The following is a 9,312-nucleotide window of genomic DNA, read 5'->3' as shown; positions in this document are numbered from 1 at the left end:
ATATTTACAGTAAAAAGATTTAATAACTATTGGGTCACTAGGCATATCATGTCATAATTTTCCTAAATAGGATCTGTTATGTTAAAATAGCCCGTTACATTATTACCAACATAACATACGAGTATTGTTACTATTCAATTTAACTCATCTGTGTCTTATTTAAACGATATATATTTATCAAATATATTATGATTCTGGAACACATAATACTGGTACAGATAGTAAGATTGCCCATGATCACATAGTATTATTTGTTTAAAAAATATACCCCCATAAGGGTATTACATTAGTAAAATATAGGAATATATAAGATTCATCATGATAAATTCAGTTATATCATCTGTCATGTTGATATTCTATTTACAATATTTAGTGTTACAACATGCATGAAACATCTTAGATTTAGGAACGTTTGGAAATATTTATGCCAAGCACATATCTATATGACACAGGGACCTATATGATTACTGTATACTGAGTTAACTAGTTAGTCAGAAATCGTTACAGATCTCTTGTTTTGTTTAGTGATCTTATATATCATGATTCATATCTTTGTAGTGACCTGTAGTATATGTGTATATACCAAAATCATCATGTAAAGGATTACAGTAGCCGGAACTGCTTATTATCGGTTTTCATATGTATGTCAGTGTGAGAATACGGTATCTTATTTAAACGCTATATATTTATCATATATATTATGATTCTGGAACACATAATACTGGTGCAGATAGTCAGATTGCACATGATCACATAGTATTATTTGTTTAAAAATTATACCCAAATTATAGGATAAATATCCAGTGGAATTGCCCTGGGGATTATCACAACCTTGGGATGGTGATACATGCTACCTATTATATAGCCTGCTCCCTAGAGTTGATTTGTTTTTTTTGTTTTTAATTCACATTCAATACCATTCATATATATCAATCCCATTAGCTTACCAAGTTGCAATGTTATAGATGCGCTAATGCACTGTCCTAGCATAATTGGGCAAAACAACAATTCGCACAACCGTCGCTGAAATGGCGAATGAACAATTTGCAACGCCCTCGATCGGACATAACAGCCTAAAGAATAATGCTAGTCCGTTGGCTATGTGGATACATCACGGCTGTATCAACCCGAACAAACGCAGCCCGCGTCGACCAAAAATGAATGATTTTGCCCATCAATTTATTAACTAGTTATGCCACAGGGGCATGTAGTGCCTCATGGCTCATTGTGGTAATTAGTTCCTAGATCAGCCTTAAAACATGGGGAGGTGAACCTTCAGTCCTTGAGCTGTTGTTGAACTACACATACCAGCATGCCCTGCAACAGTTTTGCTACATTGTTGATGTAAGCATTTTGCTATATCAATGTGTTAACTAGTTATGCCACAGAGGCATGTAGTGCCTCATGGCTCATTGAGGTCATTAGTTCCTAGATAATGGATAGGCAGAATTCTAATATTCGACCATCAATTTGTTAACTAGTTATGTCACAGAGGCATGTAGTGCCTCATGGCTCATTGTGGTCATTAGTTCCTAGATCAGCCTTAAAACATGGGGAGGTGAACCTTCAGTCCTTGAGCTGTTGTTGAACTACACATACCTGCATGCCCTGCAACTGTTTTGCTTCATTGTTGATGTAAGCATTTTGTTATATCAAAGTAGTGCCTCATGGCTTATTGAGGACATTAGTTACTAGATAATGGAAAGGCTGAATTCTTATCAATATTGGTAGAGCAGAGATAATGGCAGCTGCCGTGCGCAGCCAAAAGGTACATTTTAATAATAAAGAAATTGTAAATATATATGTATACATATAGGAAACAGGCCTGAAAATTACCTTATTTTAAACATGTCATTTGTGATTTTACAGCAACAAAGCTCAAGGTAAGTCAATTCAAGGACAATTAAAAATCTATGGGGTTCTGATATAGTGTATACTAAAATATTTGCTACCCCGCTGTTGTATGATATAAATTAGAATTTTCTAAATGCTGTTAAATTCGTCATAAAATATATATATATATATATATATATATATATATCCTTGCAGCAACAGTCGGCACTCACAAGCTCTCATCCACAGCGTTCTCCGTGCCAGTTCTAAAAGTGACATGCAGCTCCCGAATATGAACGGCACTGGAGTCAGATTTTTTGCAAAATTATTGTATTAAATGGCTTTAATCATTATAAACAGAAACTAATATTCAGCCTCCCATCAATTTGTTAACTAGTTATGCCACAGAGGCATGTAGTGCCTCATGGCTCATTGAGGTCATTAGTTCCTAGATAATGGAAAGGCAGAATTCTAATATTCGCCCATCAATTTGTTAACTAGTTATGCCACAGAGGCATATAGTACCTCATGGCTCATTGTGGTCATTAGTTCTTAGATCATTGTTAAAACATGGGGAGGTGAACCTTCAGTCCTCAAGCTGTATGAGGTCTGGACATGTCACGATGTAATATACAGTAATATATGGTGCTCAGCTATATAAATGGTTTAATACACAGTAAGATGTGGTATGCTTGCAGCGTTATACACATTGTAATACACAGTAATATGTGGTCTGTATACAGTGCTATACACTCTGTAATACACAGTAATATATGGTCTGTATGCTGCGATATACACACTGTTTAATACACAGTAACATATGGCATGTATGCAGCTATATATATGTTGTAATAAACAGTAATCTATGTTAGGCAGCGATATAAACGGTTTAATACACAGTAATATGTGGTATGCTTGCAGCATTATACGCGTTGTAATACACTGTGATATGTGGTCTATATACAGTGCTATGCACTCTGTAATACACAGTAATATATGTTCTGTATGCAGCGATATACACACTGTTTAATACACAGTAACATATGGCATGTATGCCGCGATATAAACGGTTTAATACACAGTAATATGTGGTATTTGGTGTAAATCTTTTTTCGTGAATATACAGGTCTGGACATGTCATGCTGTAATACCGACAAGTCTGGTCATGTCTGCTTGCAATCAAAGTTCAGCGATCGGCCACAATAAAGATAAGCTTTTTAGTGCTATTTAACACACAGTAACATATGTGATGTATGCAATGATATATATGTTGTAATATACAGTTAAGCTTTTTAAATATTCTTCAATTTAAAACCAAATACGCTGTTTCTACATATGTTTGCAAAACATAACTGTTATGAGCCACGGCTGTGGCTCATTCCTGTTTTGCATTTTGGTTATGTATTTTTATGTTATACTTCTGTTTATGTTCCCCGTGGGTGTCATGGGGTGTTCGGAGCTCACCCTTAAGGAGAGGGTACTGTTATGAACCACAGGTAGTGGTTCATTCCTATTCTATGTTTATAGTTGTCTTGCAGGCCAGGATTTCCTGTTGCTCTGGTTTGAGAAGACTCTTGTTTGCTGCCGGTGGTGAGTCTGTGTGATTGCAGCTTGTTCCCATGTGTTCAGCCCCACCTGTCTGTTGATTGCACCTCTCAGTTGTGCAGCAGGGCAGCTGCACGACATAATTAATTAAGACTCTCTGTTATATTCTGGCTCGGTGCAATTCACAGACGCTGGTGATATTTCCTGGGTTCCAGAGTTCTTGAGTTCTGAGCTAGTCTCTGCCAGTTACTGAGCTCCTGTCTAGCAGTATCTGTCTAGCTGCTTCCAGTGTCGGTTCCTGAGTGTCGGTTCCTGAGTGTCGGTTCCTGTGTCGATTCCAGTGTCTGATCCTGTGTCCTGTCGTGAAGCGTTCCTGTCCAGAAGTCCTGTGGCTTTGTCTGTGCCTGGGCAAGTGTCTGGCTTCTTGGTGTCCACCGGTCTGTCGTTTGCGATTCTGCCTGTCCTCCAGTTCTGAGAGTCTGTGACGGCTACTTTGGGGGTTCCAGTCCATTTGCCAGTATTTGTACCGGTTCCGTGAGTAGCGGCTTTGCCGCATCCGTCGGCCTAGGCCGCAGTATTCTTTGGTTATAATTTGTTACTGGTGTTTTGCAGAGGGTTCTGCTTATGCTGTCACCGCCGGTACACAACAGTATTGTGTTGGCGAGTGGACAGCATTTCCTTGGTTGTTCCTTTTCTTTGGCGGCGTGCCGCACATATATTTAGTTTTAGGGTTGTTAGTAGCCCCTAGCCTTCTGTTTACTTTAGCTAGAGGTCCCCTTGTTATTATCCTGTCTCGGTTCACGCCTTGTCTCAATCTAAGACCTGGGGGCATCGGAGTTGGGCAGACCTAATCCGCCCTTCAAACGCGGCTGCCGTGGGCCCAAGAAACCATAGTCACTCAGGCGTGAACTGACCACATGGGTGAAACAATGGAGGTAGGGTGCTAGGGGCTATTTCCACACCACACCTTATTTCAGCATCACGTTCTGGTGCTCAGGACTCACTACGCAACATCTCCCTTGTTCTGAGCACCAGGGACCTAACAATAACGTGTGAGAATGTCAAATTTTGAAATTTGCGCTGTCATCATTAATCATGCATGGTCATTAAAATCAATATGCTTTTTAAATCAGTGCCATGTGTGACGCTTCCGTGCATCTAAGAAAATGGACACGGTCATTAAAATCAATATGCTTTTTAAACCAGTACCATGTGTGACATAGTATAATTTTTAAATAGTACCATATGTGCCATGCATGAAGTTTCAACTGCTGGAATGTGAGAACTATAACACTGTGTAATGTTTAGTTAACAAAAGGGTACAGGCTGGTAAAGTCAAAATAGTGAATTTTTTCATTACAAGCTGTTTTGTGATACAGCTTTATGGCGTATTCTGCAACTGGTGTTACGTGACACTCTTTTCAAAGCCATTATCTTTTAATACAGTTTAATATCAAACTCTATAAATTTTATATTAAAAATTATATAAAAGCGATATCAAACACTATAATTTAATATTAAAGGAGGCGTTACCCAGGAGAAAGGGGGTGTTGTACCTGTCACTTTGACAGAAAGGTGGTCTTTCTCTACTAGTAGGGATTTGTACAGTACAAAGCACCAAGTTTGGAGACACGCCTAGTGGAAGCCAAGTCTAGGAGCATAACCATTTTCCATGTAAGGTATTTGTTCTCCACCGACATCAGAGGTTCAAACCAAGAGGACTGTAGAAAGGACAAGACCACGTTTAGATCCCAAGGTGCCGTGGGTGGCACAAAAGGAGGTTGGATGTGCAGGACACCCTGCAGGAAAGTCTGGACTTCAGGCAAAACTTTTGCCTCTGAGAAAGCGATTTGCAAAACGTGCGTCAGGCTAGCTGTGCACATGACATGATCGCCGTGTTAATGTCCAGATTGTAATACATTAGATATAGGTCTCAAACCCGAGAAGGAATAGAAATTAATTGGGTGTATAATTAAAACAGTGCAGAAGACGCTGACCAATATACCAGCGCCGCTGCACTCAGAATGCATGACTCATCCCACCGGCTCACACTGTGAAGCTCACAGCATGTGTCAGACTTATTGAAGAAAATGCTCAGCATTATATATATGTATCTTCTTGTGCCTTGAACCCTCTAATGCAATCATTGTGAATGTGACATACTCAGCATCACACAAATATCAATATACGTCTTATTTGTGAGGGGACATAATTTCCCCGTACACTGTCCAAATATTTCAGAAATTCACTGTGTATGTTGTGTATTAGAACAGTGCAGGAGACGCTGATCAATGGGGGGGGGGCGGTGTCATTCCGACCCGTTCGCACGCTGCAGTTTGTTGCAGAGGTGCGAATGGGTCGGAACTGTGCATGCGCGGTGGTCGCATTGCGACGCCACCAGCGGGAAAAGTGATTGCAGTGGCGATCGCAAGAAGACTAACAGGCGGCAGGCATTCCGGGGCATCAACTGACCATTTTCCAGGCGTGGTGAGGTGAATGCAAGCATGTCCAGGTGTTTGGAGGGCGGATGTCTGACGTCAATTCCTGGACCTTCGTCGCTGGATCCGTCACACAGCGTAAGTAAGTCTGACCCTTGTCTTGTTTGCAGGAAACTTTTTTAGCATAGCAGGGCTGCACAAGCGATCGCAGCACTTCCACTTCCATGCACAGCCAAAACTCTCCAGGATCCGTTCTGTGAGCTTTACTGAGGAAGTTGCATTGCATTGTGATTGTCCAATCAGCTATTTACTTTTTGAATTATATTTTTTATGTGTAAATACCCAAATCTGAAATAATTCTGATTATAAGATCTGGATATTCTTCATAGTTCACCAAAATATGGATGTATAACTGCCAGTACCTCTAAAAAGAGCTTCAATCAATAGTTTTTATAAGGAATTCCTTAAATAGAGTTCTTTTAATTATTTTTAAGGCAGCCTGTAGAAATCTTCATCTCTAACAAGCCCCTATTAGGAGCCACTATAGGAGATTTACTACCCTTATATTGAAGGTTGTGATTTTCTATTAACTATGTCAGTGATTTTTCAAAAGGGCTACATAATACACATATTATGTAGCCCTTTTGAAAAATCACTGACATAGTTAAAATATGTAAATTGACAAGGCTTTGTATAAGGTAATACCCATCAATACCAGTGGTTCTGTTGGAGTTATTTGAAGTTATGATGTTAGTAGAATCTATTAGGGACATTGATACACGGAGCCCAATATCCGTGGAACGCAGAATTAATGTCCATGGAAAGCATAATGTTATCGCTTTACTAGAACATCGCATCAGGTACCATGAGACGCATTATCGGCGTCCGTGGAACGCATGACGCGCTTCCGCCGGAACCAGAAGGTACAGCTTTGGAACGCACACCGCCCGACAGGAATGGAACGCAATGTTGCATTCCGTGGCCTGTCTGTAGCGGAATGCACAGGTGACATAGTGTGCAGGACATCGTTAGGGATTTTTTCTGTATGATGCATGTCCCCAAAGGATTGTTTTACAAGCTGTAGGATCCATTGGGATCTTTTCAGGCAATTTTATTAAATGAAAGATGCAATTCCGCCGGGACCGCCGGTATTTCCGCCGGAACCGGAAGTCACGGCTGTGGAGCGCATATCGCTCGATAGGAGTGGAACGCAATTATACATTTCTCAATTTATTTAGAGCGGCGTATATAGTAAACACAATTTATACAATGTCTATTGTGACTCCTCTAAATGATACAAGTCCTTAACAGGTTAATCCACTAGCTATGATATCCACTAGTAGTCTAGTAGTCAATTAACTTAATTGAGGGACATAATTAGCTTGACAGGAAATGATGTCAATTACACAGGGGGTATATATAGGACTAAAGAGTTCACTCTCACTTATAGCTGTGAGGTGGACCTTGAGACAACACGCCAGGTAAATACCTTATTCCATTGTCTTTTTTATTGATTTAGACTTGTCATATTTCCAACTAAGACATCCCATCTTTATAGGGTCTGATCGGATAATATCTCCTGATCTCATCCGAATTGCCAGTTTGTGACTTCTAAATAGAAGTTTCTGGTAGGTGAGCTTGACATCTAATTAATCAATAGTGTCATTAGGATCTCTTTCTAAATAATTTTGATTGTCACATTTTATATTTTAAGTTGTTGCTGCATTGGAGGTGATCTATTGCTAGTACCCCTTTCTAATCAAACACTCCATAACCCTATAGGAAATACATGGATGTACTATTGATGTACTTCAGCCAACACCCATAATTTGATGGTTTGTTAAGTTTCCACAGGTGAGCATATACTCTCATAAATGAGCACACACCTTAATCACGTTTAGTATGTAGAAAAGACTATATCCTATTTCGGCTACATATGAATCGTTTTAGTAGAATTCCCATCGGTTACAATCTACCTATTTCAGTATGGTCCCTCATTAACCACCATATGTATGTATGTAGATACAACATGGACATTGATGTTTTGTTTTAACAAATTCATCGTATATCATTTTGTTAATAAGAGGCACATTTCAATATTAGTGGGAGAATCTATTGAAAACTGACCAGTGGTATGTTTAATAAATGTTTAACGACTATACCTAACTCCTGATGAGCACCATAATATTAATTGAGTGATTGGTGCCAACTATTGCATTTAAGAATCATTACTAATAGAATGATGCCTCATTTCTAAGATGTTTTTGTATTCTAGTAGAAGTACAATTCTAATTTGTAGGAATACACTCTCAGTGAATTCATGCTCTGTTTGTATTCCCTTTGGTGAACCCATTCTTTGGTATGTACAATTACTTAATTTAATCAATTAAGTATCACGTGCACTAGATGCCATCCTTGGTCATTATGTAAACTGTTCATTAATTGATGTGTACTGAACTATATAGTTATATGGTATATATTTGGTATTTAAATTTGAACCATTCAGTAGGGATCCAATCCTTACTTTACACTCCATATGTTTTTCCTCCTCCTCCGATGTTCTCCTTACTTTTTTTCAGTATATCCTCCCTTCTTTGCATTTCTATGTGATTTGTTTTGTATATAAAGCAGGTAAAATTTTATTAAATAATGAAGTGGTTTCATGAAGTTGAAATATATGTGAAGGGACACTGTTTGATATATATATTTTTTATTGAACCACCCAGATTTGCACCCCTGATGAAGTCCTAAGGGACGAAACGCGTTGGATTTCAACGACTGTGCGTTTTCCGTAAAAACAGTGAACTGATCATTCATACTTTCTCATGCTGAGGAATAAGTATTTCATCTAATGATTGAAAACATCATGTATAACAGACAATCAGAAATGAATGTATTGCTCATATGACATATGTGATCTTGTGATTCATGTTATAAAAGTATACATGTTTTTTAATAAATGATTTTATAATTATATAAGTATATCTGTGGTGGTAAAGCTCCACAAGAGAACTTTTGTTTTTGTCCATTCTATGTGCAGTACTCTTTCTGACAGGGGGTACCTCTCAGTGGTTTGAGCTATTAGACTATAGCGCAATTAAGGGGTCTTAAGTTTTTCTGTTTTATATATATATATATATGTATATATATATATATATATATATATACATACATATATACAGTGGTCAAAGTGGAAAATTTGAAGTGGGGGTATGCAAAAGTCAAGGAGGCAATTATGTGCGTGCCGTAGGCGTGCGTGCGCTCCAGAAAAGTGGGCGTGGTCACCCAAAAGGGGCATGTCCAGTGTAGTAGAACCCCTTATACTATCTAGTACTGGTGCCCCTTTCACTTTATAGCACACGGTACGAGCTGAAATTCACATTATAGCACATGGTACGAGCCGAAATTCACATTGTAGCACACTGAATGAGCCGAAATTCACATTATAGCACACTGAATGAGCCGAAATTCACATTGTAGCACACTGAATAAGCCT

At 38.8% G+C, this 9,312-nt stretch overlaps 1 long non-coding RNA gene across 1 annotated transcript; it reads left to right on the top strand.

Annotated features, from left to right (window-relative positions):
* Nucleotides 1-7,228: 7,228 nt before the first annotated feature.
* LOC134970089 (uncharacterized) lies at nucleotides 7,229-8,802 on the top strand. Its single transcript, XR_010189651.1, has 5 exons — nucleotides 7,229-7,297; nucleotides 7,375-7,444; nucleotides 7,599-7,670; nucleotides 8,116-8,175; nucleotides 8,543-8,802. It is a non-coding gene; the product is annotated as an uncharacterized LOC134970089 (long non-coding RNA).
* Nucleotides 8,803-9,312: the final 510 nt, after the last annotated feature.

Source organism: Pseudophryne corroboree, chromosome 11 (assembly GCF_028390025.1).
Source record: "Pseudophryne corroboree isolate aPseCor3 chromosome 11, aPseCor3.hap2, whole genome shotgun sequence".
In the NCBI taxonomy this organism is placed as follows: Eukaryota; Metazoa; Chordata; class Amphibia; order Anura; family Myobatrachidae; genus Pseudophryne; species Pseudophryne corroboree.
The sequence above is the reverse complement of the archived record's forward strand: the minus strand, read 5'-3'. Positions and strand labels throughout refer to the sequence as shown.